Raw genomic sequence first — 17,757 nt, 5'->3', positions numbered from 1 at the left:
AATCGACTGTTTGTCCCGTATTTAGCAGGCAGTGAGGCAAGAGCTGTTTGGAAGTGTCGGCATACGAAGAGCTTCAAGGATGTCATCTAAGAGGTTTTGTACAGCTTATAGGCAGGAGCGCCCTTTCCTGAAGCCGTATTGTTGTTCGGGGATCAGAGGGTCTGCAACTTGAGTGACTCTTTTTGTTAGAATAGTTGTTAGTAGTTTGAATGAGTTGTTTTCCAAAGCTGTGCCTCTGTATGAGTTTGGATCCTCCCTTTCACATTTGCCTTTATAGAGTAGTTTAATTGTTGATTCTCTCAGCTGCTCGGCAGGTCTCGTGTTTCGAGACATTTATTTAGGAGGGATTGCCATATGTTCGCTAGTAATGGGTATGATGCAATGATGTGTTCATTGAAGATTTCGTCAGTTCGGCTGCTTCATGTGTTTTCAGATGAGCGATAGTCTCTTCAATTTCACTTTCTGTGATTGGACTATGCTCTCTGGTTGTCGGTGGTGACGGAGGGGGGAAGGCTCTCAGTACACTATCAGGATTCAGAATATTTTTGAAATATGCTTGCCAAGTCTTCATCTGTGTGGTGGGTGGTGATGGGAGTTTTCTTTGCTTCAGGGCTATAAATAGGTCTGCTGCAGCTCTGTTGGCTAATTTCTGAGCTTCATTTTCTAAATGCTCTTTATATTTCTCCTTCAGGAGGGATTTATAGTTCTTTCTCTGTAGAGAATAATGAAGTACAGGTAGACCTCGTTATACGCGATAGTTACGTTCCGTGGAATTGCCGCGCATACCGAATACGCGTAAATCGAGTAATTTTATGTGTAAAATATAGGGTTAGGTTCCCGTTTACTCACATATTAAGTTTAAAATAGCAGAGATTCTTAGTATTTTTACAAAAAAACACACCATTATCATGTTTCTGAAACGAATTTTAATGCAAATTTTATACACTTAAAAATTTAACACTGAAACACACAAAAACATAACTAAACTCTGCATACAAGCTCTTGGCTTTAGTTTGAATAGCAGCTCCAGAGAGAGTCCTGTGTTGCTGGTTGTGATGCTCAATCCAATCCATTCTCTCCATCGCTTCTGAGCGAGATTTGGTTACTCTAGTCACACGTAATATAGCAGAAGACTGAGCAGCTTTTCAAATTGATTCCACATTGTCACGAATAGTTCTCGCATTGGATTTACTAAGTCCCAAAGCATGCTGAATGTCAACAATATGCTCACCTTTCTGACAGCTATCCAAAACTGCTGTGTTTCTAACTAACACGACTTTGGTACACGCTTCTTTCCTTCGACAGGCACACATTATTTCCTTTTACCCGGCGTTTTAGATACGAAATCTGTAAAGTGCAACTTCACCGCTCTGCTGATCGGGACTGACGATTCACGTCTCGACAAACACGACAGAAAATGCGCGTAGATTGCGCTTGCCGCGTTACAAAGTTCGGCACGCATGGGTGTACCCGCCTTAACCCTGGAGTGGTCGCGATGGGTCTACGAGACCCGGACGGACATACTTATTGGTGTTCCTGTTGTTGGAATGCACCGAATGCTTCCGCCTCCCTGGTAGCTTCTTGGCTCCCGACCTTCAACCGAACACAGTAGCCCGCTCTCAGTTTGAGGATGGTTGCCTAGTTGTACTTCCTCTTAAAACAATAATCACCACCACCACCACCGCTCTCAGTTACCTTGGAAACTTTGAGCGTACAGGCTGTTCAGGGTCTCGCAGACCCAGTGCGACTGTTAACGTCAGTTTTTGTTGTCAAACTTCGCATTGTTAGTTTAGTACACTTTTTCTTCTGTGTAACAATGGATGAAGCTAATTCTGGGTGTAACTACCCTGTGCAAGCACCTGCCACAGAAATTCCCAGGAAAAGAAAGAGATGTCATTTCAGCACAACAATCAAAGACAGGAAAACATCCTTCATCTGCCCCAAGTGCAAAAGATTAATTTGCGGAGAACATAGACAACTAGGCTGCAGAATGTGCATAGAAATTTATTAAAGTGATGTTTTCCTGTACTGGTATGTTTTTCTAAAATTAATTTGATTTTTATTTCATGAATTATGACATGTAATTCACACATACCTAAAAAATCCATATCTTTTACCAATAGTTCAAGTGTGAAATTCTCAAAAAAATGTTTTATTAACACTGTGTAGAATCTAGATGAAAGTGTTGCTTTGTGCATGTAAATGCAGGAGAAAGTGAAAAAATATATTTAAATTGCATTTTACTCTTACCATGTTTTGCCTTTCACTAGTTAAGAGAAAACAATAAGTTTTTCAGTGTAATTATAAAATGTACTTTTGGTTAAGAAACAGGATAGTTATATATTGTAGCCATGTAAACTATATTAAAATAAACTAAATGGTGTCCTATAATACTGTAATTGGAAATAAAGTATAAAAATCTAATAGTAAAACACTGAGAAAAAATGGGTCTGAGAGACCCGGTGCGACCATTAATACTGACAAAATCCATGCGACCACTCCAGGGTTAAGGCATTACAGCTTCTACGTACTGTTAACAGATGGAAGCAATATACTTAAAACCAAAACGCGTATATGCGTAATCGCGGATGACGAATACGCGTATAACGGGGTTTACCTGTATGTCTTGCTGTAGTCCCGTTAGGCTCCCCCGATGTAGTGCCCGCAACACTTCCTGTCTTTTCGTGTAACAATGTGCGTCGAACTATGGCTTAGCTTGCCAATTTTTGACAGGTATCATTGATGACTGGATGATCTCCTGTAGCCTTAGGATTGCAGATGAAACATCCTGATGTACCAGTTGTTGTATTAAGTAGATTTCCTCCTCTTTTCCTGCCCGGGTTTGAAGGTCAAGCTTTCGTGAAGCTCTGGTGGACCTTTCCCGGTGTGGACGATGTTTACGGAGGTCAGTGCTAAATTTGGTATTGATTGGGACATGCTTTCAGAGTGGGGCCATGGCGGATGTATAATCTACCTTCTGCTATAGCAGGTGTAGGTTAAGCCCTCTCTAGAAAACGAGATCAATTGTGCTACTTCCATTCGGCGAAAAGTAAGTTTTCTGGTTAGCTTCATTTGTGAGTATAAATCAAATTTCTTCCAGAGCTTATATTAGAATCCTACTCCTTTGTACTTCTTTATCTATACGACAGCTGAAGTCACCCGCCATGATTATCGGTTCAGTTGGGCTGTTGATGAGATTGCGCTCATAATAGTCTCCAGAATTGTTTCTACTTTAGTATTTGGTTTGAAATACAACTCTACAAGCGTTACGATTTCGGTTTTGATCAGCACGAATTCATCATCAACCGTTCTTGAGATTACTTGTCCCATCTTCGGACTGATGTAGCATGATATTCCGCTATATGGTCGCCCTAGAGCTTCTTGTTTCGCTACCGAATGAGCTGAGTATTTTCCTGAATATCTATTGAGGTAGTCGTCATCGTTTCAGTCAATATTAATACATCGTATAAATTTATTGTATATTCAGGGATATGGTGTAATATGTTTCTCAGACCTTTCATGTTCCAGATAATCATTGTCCAGTCGAACGCTGTGGTATCTTCTTATTGTTGGCTGGTAACTGGTAGCCACTGGACGTTCTTGCTCGTCGTTGTAGCTATTAGAACTCCTGGATCAGGTCTTCTAAAGCGGTAACGTCGCACTACAACGTTTCTTGGCCAGAAAAGTGGGTCTTTTGTTTTCCCAAAGTATTCGAAATTGATACCAACCTTGAAAGCCTTGTACTGCCCTTTCGTTTCTATCTCCTCACAAGATATTTCTTTTGTAATACCGCCTCCTCGTTGATATGCTAAAATATTTTCAGCTCTGGTTTCTTCGTGCAGTCTCCCTATGAACAACCAGGCTTTGCGTGGTCTGCTTTCATCTGGGTGTTGTCCATTGTTCCTATTATTCTTTGGCTTCCTCGTTTGATCACCTTCGTCCATTTGTTATTTTGAGTTCTAGGGCCAGATTCTTCACAGACATCTTGGAAACCTTGGTTAGTTATTCGTTCTTTATTTCTTTGATCTGGCTCTATTGAACTTCGCACACCGTTTTCCTCACATGATATTTCGTCGGAGGGCTGGACTGATGGTTGTGGAGCCCGCAGCTTTGCTGGTGGGGGATCAGTACAGTGATTTACGTTAGGGGTCGATGCAGATGTAATTCCTGTCTTTACAGCTTCTTGGATGCCTTCCATCACTCTTTGTCACTCTCTTCTATGTCGGTCATGCAGAGGAGTTTCGGTTTAAACTCTGAGCATAACCATGTGAGCTTGCAGTTCTTCCGTTTCATTTCGTCAAATTCACCCTTCGTCAGCCCGCAACATTCTAGATGTTGCCATGTATGGCAGTATTCACATTCTATTGAGTCTTCAATATTATTTACTTTCATGTTACAACTGCCGCACTGAGCTAATTTGGTTGTTTGCTCATTGATCATTGCTGTGATTTTTCCAAATTTCACGCGGAATGCGCAAATATTTAGTTTTTTGCGATGTACTCGGATATATTTTGTTCACAATTTTTCGCGGGATACGCGAGTAGATTGTGTCACTCGCTGCACTCGCATATTTTTTAAGAGGTGCTTTAGAAACAGTTCTAATATAATACGGATAGATAAGCTGTGGCTTCTGGTTGTTTGGATTTAAATTATCTGATAAACTCATCAACAATGCAATCATGCTTACCGGGAATAAAATCAATGAGGTTATTTATTTGAAGGCATAGTGTACATCTATCTGTTAGAAACATTTACGTTGCTGTACTTTAACCTTGGATAGTAAATATCTATGTCCTCACTCGTGATGAAACTCTCTCGCGCCATTTAGAGGCTAGCTATTATCACCGGACGCCGCCCTGTTAAATTTGAAATACTATTTTCAGGAATTCAGTGAACAGGGAAAGTCACACAACACTACAGCACTGTGCAAAATCATTGTTGCATTTTCAGGAATTCAGTGAACAGGGAAAGTCACACAACACTACAGCACTGTGCAAAATCATTCTTGCATTATGTAATTATATTACTTTTTGCTTAATGAATAACAGGAATTTTAATTTTTAAAATGAAAATACTGTCATTTCCATCCAAGGAATTGTAGATTGTACGCTTAAACCCTGTACGTTTGTAGATTGTAACACATTGCAACATGTCAGTTTTCTTTGAATGAATAAATATAAGAAAATAAAAATGACTTTTTATATCGAGTGCAGTATAAATCAAACCGGAATATTTTGAAAATGTCAGTTTTTGTTGTTGTGATTATAGAGTTTTATTTTAAATAATGAATCCCAATCAGCACTTCTCTGAGTAGTGGAGAAGAGCTTCGTTATCACTAGGGCTCGGAAGTTTAGCAAAAGTCATATTTTTTCTTTGTCTCTAATTTCTTGCCTGATTGGATTTTGTTGCAAATCAGGTAATTATCGTTACAATTACGTGATTTTTATTTGCCATATAAATCCATATTTTGGCTATTTCCAGTAACTAACAGCAATTTTCATCGTGTTAGCGTGTTGTAGGAATAAAAAATAGTACAATTAAGTAGTATTGTAGTGTAGTAGTAGCCTATATTAAATAACTTATTGCCGTGTGATCTTTGTGAACTAACCTAGGCAATATTTCTTTCCTTTCATTTTTATTTTGCACAGAATAAGTTATCTTATTTTTCCTTTTTTTCATTATTTAGTAAAAAATGGCTAAGCAGTGTGAGTGTAAGAACTGTGGGTGTGGCCAGGCATTAAGGAGTATGAAAGAGGAGTTGGAGAGCTTGAGGGAGATAATTAGGATTCTCTCAGAGGACAGGAAGGAAAGTAGGCCCCCAAACAACGTACAGGATACAGTAGGTGTAATAGAGGGAATGGAAGGAAAGGGGTGGAAGACAGGTGGTCTAATGTTTTAAGGGGAAGGAGATTGCAGGCTAAGTGCTCCATTCAGGATCAAAATTCAGGACAGGTGTCGGTGAGAAATCTGTACGAGTCACTGCAGCTAGAACAACCGAGGGAAGATGAGGAACAGGGAACTGTTGTCGAGAAGTGCGGAAGTAGGAGAAAGGGAAGAGGTAAGAAAGGGAAATGTGGAGTAGTGGATAGGAAAAGACAGGTGGAACAGGGTCATGGGATGGAGAAACGGGAGGAGGAAGTAGCTTCTGCAGCTGTCAGGAAACATAGGACTGACCGAGAGGGGAGGGGATCAAATGAGGTGGGTAGGGTTGAGGCTCTGGTCATGGGGGATTCTATCGTTAGACATGTCGGGAAAGTGTGTGCAGGAAAGGGTACCAGGGTAGAGTCTTATCCAGGAATTAGGTTAAGGCAAATGCTGAGGAAAGTAGAAGAGAAGGAGGAGGGAAAGGAGAAGGCGGTAATGTGTCACCTTGGTACTAACAACGTAAGACAAGCAGGTATAATTACCAACATAGTTGGAGATGTGTGGGATCTGGTATATGCAGCAAGGGTGAAGATTAAAGAAGCGGAGATTGTTATCAGTGGAATACTGTGTAGGAGGGATACTGACTGGAAGGTGGTTGGCGATTTAAATGAGACTATGGAGTGGGTATGTGGGAAAATGGGAGTGAAATATCTAGATCCTAATGGGTGGATAGGAGATAGGGATCTGCGCTCAGATGGCCTTCACTTAAACCGCAGTGGTACAAATAAGTTAGGAAATGTGTTTAGAAGGGTTATAGGGAGTTACATTCAGGGAAACGGGGTGGCCTAAGGAGCGGTGATAAGGGAACAGGGAACTGTAAATCAAGTAGGGATGAAATAAAACTGTTAGTGCTCAACTGTAGAAGTATTGTAAAGAAAGGAATATAATTAATTTAATAGATATATACTTACCAGATATTGTAATAGGAGTTGAATCATGGCTGAGAAATGATATAATGGATGCAGAGAATTTCTCACGGAACTGGAGGGTGTATCGTAGAGATAGGATAGGAATGGTTGGAGGGGGAGTATTCATTCTCGTGAAAGAAGAATTTGTAAGCTACGAAAAAAAAGTTTAAGATGACAAACACGAAATTCTAGGTGTAAGGCTCATCTCTAAAGATAAGAGGAAACTTGATGTCTTTGGAGTGTACAGACCAGGAAAGTGTAGCGCAGATGCTGATTCAGAATTATTTGATAAGATAATCAGCTATGTGGGAAACGATAAGGAAAGGAACGTAATTGTAGCGGGTGATCTCAATTTACCAAATGCCAGTTGGGAAAGTAATGCGAACGGCAGGAAGCATGACCAACAAATGGCAAATAAGTTAAGTGATGGAACCAACTAGAGGGAAGAATATTCTAGATGTGGTGCTAGTAAAACCAGATGAGCTCTATAGAGAAACCGAAATAATAGATGGTATTAGTGATCACGAAGCCGTTTTTGTGGTAATTAAAAATAAATGTGGAAGAAAGGAAGAGATTAAACTTAGGACTGTTAGGTAGTACCATATGGCTGATGAAACAGGTTGAGGGAGATTTTAATAAGTAACTATGATCGGTGGAAAACAGTAAATAAAAATGTAAACAGACTCTGGGATGGGTTTAAAGCAATTGTTGAGGAATGTGAAAATAGGTTTGTACCTTTAAAGGTGGTAAGGAATGGTAAAGGTCCACTACATTATAACAGGGAAGTAAAGAGACTAAGAAGGATGTGCAGGTTGGAATGAAATAGAGTTAGAAATGGCTGTTGAAGTAATGAGAAATTGAAGGAACTTACTAGGAAATTGAATCTAGCAAAGAAGTCTGCTAAGGATAACATGATGGCAAGCATAATTGGTGGCCATAATAATGTTAGTGAAAAATGGAAGAATATGTATAGGTACTTTCAGGCAGAAACAGGTTCCGAGAAGGACATTCCAGGAATCATTAATGAACAAGGGAAGTGTGTATGCGAAGATCTTCAAAAGGCAGAAGTATTCAGCCAGCAGTATGTAAAGATTGTTGGTTACAAGGATAATGTCCAGATAGAGGAGGTGACTAATACTAAAGAAGTATTAAAATTTACCTATGACAACAATGATATTTACAGTAAGATACAAAAGTTAAAAACTAGAAAAGCAGCTGGAATTGATAAGGTTTCGGGGGATATACTAAAGACAATGTGTTGGGATATAGTACCACATCTGAAGTACTTATTTGATTATTGTTTGGTCGGAGGAACTTTACCAAATGAATGGAGAGTTGCTATAGTAGCTCCTGTATATAAAGGAAAGGGTGATAGACATAAAGCTGAAAATTACAGGCCAGTCAGTTTGACATGCACTATTTGTAAGCTTTGGGAAAGCATTCTTTCTGATTATATTAGACATGTTTGCAAAATTAATAACTGATTTGATGGAAGGCAGTTTGGGTTTAGGAAAGGTTATTCCACTGAAGCCCAACTTGTAGGTTTCCAGCAAGATATAGCAAATGTCCTGGATTCAGGAGGTCAATTGGACTGTATCGCGATTGACCTGCCTAAGGCATTTGATAGGATAGATCATGGGAGACTACTGGCAAAAATGAGTGCAATTGGACTTGACAAAAGAGTGACTGAATGGGTTGCTCTGTTTCTAGAAAATAGAACTCAGAAAATTGGAGTAGGTGAAGCTTTAGCTGTCCCTGTAAAAATTAAGAGAGGAATTCCTCAAGGCAGTATTATTGGACCTTTATATTTTCTTATATACATCAATGATATGTGTAAAGAAGTGGAATCAGAGATAAGGCTTTTCGCAAATGATGTTATTCTGTACAGAGTAATAAATAAGTTACAAGATTGTGAGCAGCTGCAAAATGACCTCGATAATGTTGTGAGATGGACAGTAGGCCCAGTAGTGCGTTGGTAGGACTTGAATTCATGGCTCCGAGACATATTCTGAGTGCGCGGAACTGTAGGACATCTATTTTCGAAGAACATACTGCGGTGCGTTGCCGAAAAAGATGCAGCCATAATCTAGTACAGATCGGATTAACGATCTATAAAATAGTAGTAGGACTGATGGGTCAGCTCCCCACCATACTCGACATAATGCTCTGATTATGTTTAACTTTCGGCCCACTTTAGATGCCAGGTACTCGACGTGGGTTCTCCATGTAAGTTTACTATCGAGGTATAAGCCTAGTAGCTTAGCTGAAGTCCGTAAGGGGAAGGAATATGGCCCAAGATGTACAGATGGTGGTACTGAGTGGAGTTGCTTTCGAGTGAAGACAATAATAGAGGATTTTGTTGGGGATAAATTAAGACCTGTTTGAAATGTCCAGGTGTGGAGTTTACTTGCAGCGTCATCTAGCCATAAACATGTTTACCAAAGAGACTGCGATGATGCGTAGATACATACGTCATCTGCATTCTGAAGAACTTTGACTTTTTGGTTAAACATGTGATCGAGATCTGCAATGTAGATGGCATAATGTAAAGGACTCAGTATGGTACCCTGAGGGAGTCCTTTTCTTACTAGTCTGGGCCCATACAAATTACTTGAGTTCGAATATAGGTTGTCCGCCGGAAAAATAAATTATATACTACACCCTACCGGGCTTCGAATGGATGACCCACGCATAAGAATGCCTCCACGTAACGGGGTAAACACCCACGGATGAGATTTGGATTGAAGAGCGGGTCGAATTGCTTAACGAGCTTCGAACCGCTCCCCTTCCTACTTTCTGTGCCGGCCCGGCAGCCTGAGCACTTGGGGAAGTGGTACGTTCAAAGAAAAACAAAAACAACAAATCCTTAAGATGGAGCCTTATGTCTATAATATGAAAGTAGGATCTCTGGGTTCGAATGCCTACTGGATACTGCTTACCACTGCTACCAATGACAAGAACCATAAAATAGGGGTTACGAATGCAAATTTATTCAAAAATAACAATTTAAAAAGGTTGATACAGCTCTATACAATGACTCTCCACATATGGGATGAAAAGAAAATAATAATCATTTTAAAATACGAATCGCCCATGGGCGTCGTCTGCATAGCGGTATGATTGAGGTTTTGCGACTTGCTATCGTTCATTTTTCCTCATTAATTCATACCGTTCATGAAATTTGTACATTATTCTGTCTATCACACCGTGAGATGATCTGATGTCCCTATACACAAATATTACTAGCTGTTCTAAGCACGAACATAACCGGGGCCTATACTATATAATATCATATTAAAAGACACTTTTGCATAATGCACAAACAAACACAAATACCATTTTTGCTAAACCCCGGACTTCTCATCTGTCACCAAGACCACACGTCGTGCACATAGGTTCTGTTTGAACTCAAAAATATGTGCACATCATTACGAAACATACACAAAACATATGGATATATACACTTCATGCACACCGGAGAACCCTTCCTAGAAAAGAAAACAGCATGGTTATCACAGTCTCCGGCCCAAAGCGCAAGCTTGGAAGCGGCTCGCTCAAGGGCGCCGTCATCATCCGGCGTCGAACTGGCAGACTCCCGACCGAGAGGTACTGTGGGTTTCTGTAGATACCGAGAATAGCTACAATCTCATCTCGCCGGATATCTGGGGGAATCCCTACTCATTTATTAAATACCCTTTTAAAAGAAGTTACCGTGATATTATCATTATACAAGTATTCTTAGCTGAGCCATTTAAACCAACCGAGGGGAGCGCGAGGTTGACCCAGGGCTCCAAGTTAGTCTTAACACAATGGTTTAAAGGGATCCCTCTGTCGCGAGGGCGAGAGCCAGTCATTCACAACAGAAGGAAGACCGGCCATTCACTTCGCACGGCCGTTCTGATTCTTCTCTCGCTCACACGTCTACCCTCTCATCTCGGGGACACACATATCCACAGCCCGCTTCATTTGTTTATTCATATCATTATGAAATTCCCATGAAATACTCTTTTTATTCACTCCCTTCTCATTATTATCACTGAGACTGTGGGCACGATCACTTCTCAATCATCTCATCGTAAGTTCCTATTCGGCCCTTCCACTACGCCTCATACCGCGTATCTTCTTCCCTTGGGCCTATGGCTCTCATGGCTCCTCGTCCATACCACATAACTACACTTATATTTAAACCTTCTGGCCAAAGATTAGGGACTCATGCCCCTGGGTCTTACCCCGGCTATAGATAAAAAAATACACTCCAAACCATTATGGCCCATTAATCAAAAATCACGGGAGACTTGCACATGGTCCCTCACACCTATCTAGATCACACAGTATGTACCTCTCCCGGTCGGGATTTTTTTCATTCTTGATGTACATGCACGGATTATATCTGTAAGCTAGGCATGCATTATCTGACTGACCCATGAGTTTCCCTGGCATATCCGACAACCACGTGGGACAGTGACTACCAACATTTCGACATATTTCCCTGCTTGCCAGTACTATGTTTCCAACCGCCCCTACGGGAAACTCAAATATTCTCCTAACCTTGTTCCCATATTTGCTAGGACATTCTACATTAAAAATATAACCCTCACGATAAGCTAACCATTAAGAAAGAAATATGAGTCGTCCGGGAATTTAGCTCCCTTAAATTTTACTTCAACATTAAAAAATCAATAAAATTTCCATATAGGACATGCATTAACTTACAACATTTTGATATTTACAAAAGAACGCTAATCCTATCCCCGGGTTATGTCATGCTTAGAAATTAAATTTGGACATCACTCATCTGTTTGGTGGCCGTTGATTCTTCCGCCACGGGAGACCCATGGTGAAGTTCTTAGTCCTCCATGACCACTCGGTAGGTGGCGGGCGTGCAGTCCTTCATCCTTGGTCCATACAAGTCCGACATCATGGGGAACTCGTCACAGCTGAAATCTTACAGTAATCCAAGTGGGTAACACTTTTACACTCGTCACACGTCCTCTATTTCAGAGTTTACACCCGCGTTCACAGTAAGAATCGGGTGGCTCACGAGATTCGAGCCCCTGATTCAAAGTAACACGTTGGGTGATACCAAATTATGAATTTGACTGACTCATTAAAGCCGGCACTGTCTCAGCCGAATTCCAATACTTGTTTGCAAATTATGCTCGCGGGTTTTTACTAGTTTGACACGCAGCACAGGAACAATACCTAGGCTCGTTTGGCCTCCCGTTCACTTCACAAAGCGTGCTGGACACAATGGCGCTTTCAATACACGGTCAAGGGTTTCTGACTTAAACTGGGGCACCGCGGGATATAGTGTCCTCCTCACCGACCCGTAAAAGAACAACTGTCTCTACAATGGCCTGCCCGGCTTATATTATCTTACCCGCCGGAAGCTCGGGGGCGTCAACGTTCACGGTTCATTAAGAACAAGAGCTCCTTTCGTACCAAGAATTGACGATATTTGAATAGTGCATCTTGTAGCCCTCTGTCTCCTCTTTCATTTGAGCCTGGCGTGCTGGACCGACGATCAGCAGTTTTTATGTAATTTGCTTCCCGCCTTTGATTAATTCATAGCGTCCTCTGGGGGGTGGAGCTATCTCCTAAGCGCGATTCTTGGCGTGGGTGACGCCGCTGTATCCACATGTGTTAGCGATATGTTACATCTTGACAGCTGGTGACCTCATTTCTTCCCCTGCATAAGTTATTACATATTTTTAGTCTGGAGAACGCAGAAAATTCCGCTCTATTCAATGGTGTGTCTCGCATAATTTTCCTATGTCTGGATTAAAATATCATTCTATTGTTTACGCGCCAAAATCCGACGTTGGCACCCGTGACACGTGCATAAAAAAACCGGAAGTTCCTTATGTTCGTTTGGAACTCTGGGAGGCTAGGCTCCACCTCGGGGCGTATCTGACTATTCCAGCATCGCGTCCCCTTCTATCTCTCTCTGCACGTTGAGAGCGTATTTCCGCGAGGGCTTGGCTGTTGCTTTGTCTTTCCATTGTTCGCAGGCGCTCTTTTCGCGGGTTCCGTTCTGGCCGGACGCCGCTCGATCCCCTTCGCCCATACTGCTACCAATGACGCGACCTTTAGGAGTAATTTTAATGGAGCATAGAGGCCCATATCATTCCCATGGAGCTGTACAGGACACTGTACGGTTTCAATACCTCGCATGTATATTTCGGGAAGACCAAGGTCATGTAGCTTTTCAGAAAGTACTTGTATAATAACGATGTCATATGCCCCAGATATATCGAGAAATATGGCGGTAAGGTAACCATGGTTTAGAAATGTACGTTCAATGTCCGTAGTCAGAATGCTAAGATGGTCGTAAGTAGATCGACTTTTCCGGAACCCATATTGAGATCGAGGCAATAAATTGTGAAACTCTAACCACCACTCCAGTGTAAGTTTCAACAGCCGTTCAAAAGTTTTAGCAATGCATGAAGATAGAGCGATGGGTCTGTAAGGAGCAGCTTCGTTAGGATCTTTACCATGTTTTAAAATTGGGACAATAATCTGTGTCGTCCAGTCGTCGGGAAAATTGGTTTCATTCCAAATATATGTGAAAAGTAAGAGCAATATTTCCTTGGCATTGCGAGATAAGTTAGAAAGCATGCAGTAATGTATATGGACATATCCAGGCGCAGAGTTAGCAGTAGTTTTTAAAACTTGTTCTAATTCATGTAGCGTGAAAGGTGATGTAAGAATATCTTGCGTAGGTCGGGAAAGTTCGAACTGTGGACGTTGTTTTGGAGACTATTGGCAAAAAATAGTGCAATTGGACTAGAAAAAAGAGTGACTGAATGGGTGGCTATACTTCTAGAAAATACATCTCGGAGAAATAGAGCAGGCGAATAATTAAGAGGGGATTCCTGAAGGCAGTATAATTTGAACTTTATGTTTTCTTATATATGTCATTGATATGAGTAAAGAAGTGGAATCAGAGATAAGGCTTTTTGCAGATTATGTTATTCTATACAGAGTAATAAACAAGTCACAAGATTGTGAGCAACTGCAAAAATGACCTCGATAATGTTGTGAGATGGACATTAGGCAATGGTATGATGATAAACGGGGATAAAAGTCAGGTTGTGAGTTTCACAAATAGCAAAAGTCCTCCAAGTTTTAATTACTGCGTTGATGGGGTGAAGGTTCCTTTCGGGGATCATTGTAAGTACCTAGGTGTTAATATATGGAAATATCTTCATTTGGGTAATCACATTAATATGAGTGTAAATATAGGGTACAGATCTGTGCACATGGTTATGAGGGTGTTTAGGGGTGGTAGTAAGGATGTAAAGGTGAGGGCATATAAGTCTCTGGTAAGACCTCAACTAGAGCATGGTTCCAGTGTATGGGACCCTTACCAGGATTACTTGACTCAAGAACTGGAAAATTCCTACAATGGTGGGAGAAGTGGGTGAACACTATTTAACAGATACTGAGAAAGCAAACCTCTTTAGTAGGGAATTCAGAGATTCAGTAGATGATTGTCAGGAGTTGGAAACCGAAACAGAAGATACAGAGGGAGAGACACAGAGGGAAACAAGAAGCTTCTCATTCACAAATGAAGATATTTTCAGAGAAATCCAACTGCTTCTGCAAGGAAAAGCAGCAGGAAGTGATCAAATTACTGGGGAGGTATTAAAGACAATGGGGTGGTACATAGTGCCTTATTTAAAATTTCTCTTTGACTATGTCATAAATAATAGTGTAATACCAAAGGAATGGAAGGAATCTATAATAATACCAATTTATAAAGGAAAGGGTGATAAAAGGAAACCAGAGAACTACAGACCAATCAGCCTGACCAGTATAGTTTGTAAAATACTGGAGAGTTTAATATCAAAGTACATCAGAGGGATATGTGATGATAATAATTGGTTCACGAGGAGCCAGTATGGATTTAGAAAAAAAATTTCTTGTGAGGCACAACTGGTGGGATTTCAGTAGGACATATCAGATCAATTGGATTCAGGAGGCCAGTTAGACTGCATAGCCATAGATCTTTCCAAAGCCTTTGATAGAGTGGAACATGGAATATTATTAAAGAAATTGGAGGGAATAGGATTGGACGTAAGGGTTACACGTTGGGTAAAAACATTTCTAAATTCAAGGGTTCAGAAAGTCAAAGTAGGAATTAACGTATCGCGGGAAAAGAAAGTTTGGAAGGGAATTGCACAGGGTAGTATAATCGGTCCGTTACTTTCCTTAATATACGTAAATGATTTAGGGAACAATATAACATCAAAAATAAGATTGTATGCAGATGACATAATTGTTTATAGGGAAATAAATACCATTGAGGATTGTTCAGAATTACAAAGTGACCTTGAGAGTATCCAACAATGGGTTGAAGAGAATAACATGAAGGTTAATGGAGGCAAATCAACTGTTACAACATTTACAAACAGGAGTTTTAAAACTGAATTTGAATATACTTTGGATGGGGTAGTTATCCCAAAAGATGCCAAGTGCAAATACTTAGGTGTATGATTTGAAAGTAATTTGCACTGGAAGGGACATGTGGATGACATTGTTGAGAAAGCATACAGATCGTTACATGTCATAATGAGGCTACTTAAAGGATGCAACAAAAAATTAAAAGAGAAAAGTTACTTAAGTATGGTTCGTCCATTATTGGAATATGCAAACAGTGTTTGGGATCCTCACCAAGAATACCTAATAAAAGAAATAGATAGTGTGCAGAGGAAAGCAGCAAGATTTGTAACAGGGGATTTCAGGAGAAAGAATAGTGTATCAGAAATGTTAAAGGAACTAGGGTGGGAAACTTTAAGTAAGAGAAGGGAGAAAACTAGACTTATAGGATTATATAGAGCCTATACAGGAGAAGAAGCATGGGGAGATATCCGTGAGAGGCTTCAGTTGGAAAATAATTATATCGGCAGGACTGACCACAAATATAAAATTAGAAGGAATTTTAGCAGAAGCGATTGGGGTAAATTTTCATTCATTGGCAAGGGTGTGAAGGAGTGGAACAGTTTACCAGGGGTAGTATTTGGTCCTTTTCCAAAATCTGTACAGATATTCAAAAAGAGAATAAACAGCAACAGAGAAAATAAATGAAATGTTAAGAGAATGTATAGGAGTTGAACAGAAACTGTTACATTAAGATAAGATATACAAAACTGGCGGTATCTGTGTACATACCTTGAAAAGAAGTGCCCTTTCTCAAGTTACAAATGATTAAATGAGAGCACTGAGATCCTCAGAAGTTAATATAGTGTCAGTGTCAGTTGGAGATAACACGGTATCACTCAGGTACTAGAGATAACACTAGTGATTTGCGCGAGTGATGCCTGGAATCGCGGTACTCGACTCTTCCGAGTCCAGGCTTGCGAAGACTCGATGACAGCATGACGTCACACGTTCACTCTCTCGCCCGCTCTTGGATGGATGGAGCATATGTACAAGCGATCGCCTAGGTTTTACGGGATTGCGATAGACCGGTACGATATAAAGTCTTAACGAGTGAGCAAAATAAATAATCTGAATTTGATGATGACTTGCGAAAGATAATACTACAACTATATACGCATAATAAAGTATGAAAATATCCGTTCACGGCGTCTCTCTCTCTTTGGCCTTCAGCCCAACTTGGCAAGTTCGATACTGGTTTAGTCCGGTGGTATTTGAAGGTGCTCAGATACGTCAGCCTCGTGTCAGTAGAATTGCTGGCACATGAAAGAACTCCTGGGTGACTAAATTCCGGCACCTCGGCATCTCCGAAAACCATAAAAATGTACGTAGTTGGACGTGAAAGTGGTGGTGGTGGTGATTATTGTTTAAAGAGGAAGTACAACTAGGCAACCATCCTCTATATAACACTAATCAGAGAGAAAAAATGAAGGGATCCAACTCATAACATTATTATTATTTAAAATCACTGTCACGGTGTCCGGCTCCATGGCTAAATGGTTAGTGTGTTTGATATGATCACAGGGGTCCCGGGTTCGATTCCCGGCAGGGTCGGGAATTCTAACCATCATTGGTTAATTTCCCTGGCACGGGGGCTGGGTGTATTGTCGTCTTCATCAAGCATTCAGCCAACGAGTTGGACAATAACAATAAGTGATACTACTGCACAAGTATGTTTCTGAACGCCCTACACATGTATCTTTGCAATAAATTCTCTGGCAGTAATATTGTCATTATTTCGCACAATATTATTACACGTTTTCCTACAAGGACGTCGGGGGAATAATATTTCATAGCTATCAACAAATCCCTGGTGGCTACTTCCAGGCTGCACAGTAATAATAATAATAATAATAATAATAATAATAATAATAATAATAATAATAATAATAGAACGCTGCCGTTATCGACATTAGAAAAGGTCTATTCTATCCTCTTTGGTCCCCACCACAGTATGGAAATTGTCCCCATCCCACGCTCATCTTCGGTCCTACGTGTCTATCTTTCAAGTTGACGGTTTGTTAGCAAGTCATAAATATTTTGCCTATGATGATAATAATTATCGTAACAATCAAATTATTGACGGCCGATGACTCAATGAAACCAATCATCAGCAGCAAACATATTGCAATCCACATCACAAAAATATTCTGTGAGTGACCCTGAATGCCGTGCAATCCAGTACAATAGATTATAGTTCTAAGATATGTCCACAGATAGCGAAACTAGTATGCTTGGACTCAAGTCTGGAGTCGAGTATACCGATTCTAAGAGCACATTACTCGATTCTACGCGATTCCGTCGCTAGCCCATCACTAGATAACACTGACTGACTTGTTCGATGGAATGGAGATGTTACGAACATGGTGGCCGCTCACACTTACCGGCAGGGAGACGCGGAGAGAAGACATTCCGAGAAATTCTCCTATATGCCCTCATACCTATCGGAAATGCGCCTCGCCATTTGGATAGCTTTTGTCAA

At 40.6% G+C, this 17,757-nt stretch overlaps 1 long non-coding RNA gene across 1 annotated transcript in view; it reads right to left on the bottom strand.

The window, feature by feature from the left end:
* Nucleotides 1-16,300, bottom strand: part of LOC136875786 (uncharacterized) — a 48,943-nt gene extending 32,643 nt beyond the window's left edge. The window contains exon 1 of the long non-coding RNA XR_010860514.2: nucleotides 16,008-16,300. This is a non-coding gene — a long non-coding RNA (uncharacterized lncRNA). The remainder of the gene's footprint in view (nucleotides 1-16,007) is intronic.
* Nucleotides 16,301-17,757: the final 1,457 nt, after the last annotated feature.

The sequence above is a fragment of the Anabrus simplex genome, chromosome 6 (assembly GCF_040414725.1).
Source record: "Anabrus simplex isolate iqAnaSimp1 chromosome 6, ASM4041472v1, whole genome shotgun sequence".
NCBI lineage: Eukaryota > Metazoa > Arthropoda > Insecta > Orthoptera > Tettigoniidae > Anabrus > Anabrus simplex.
Note: the sequence above shows the minus strand (reverse complement) of the source record. Positions and strands in the feature narration are given on the sequence as shown.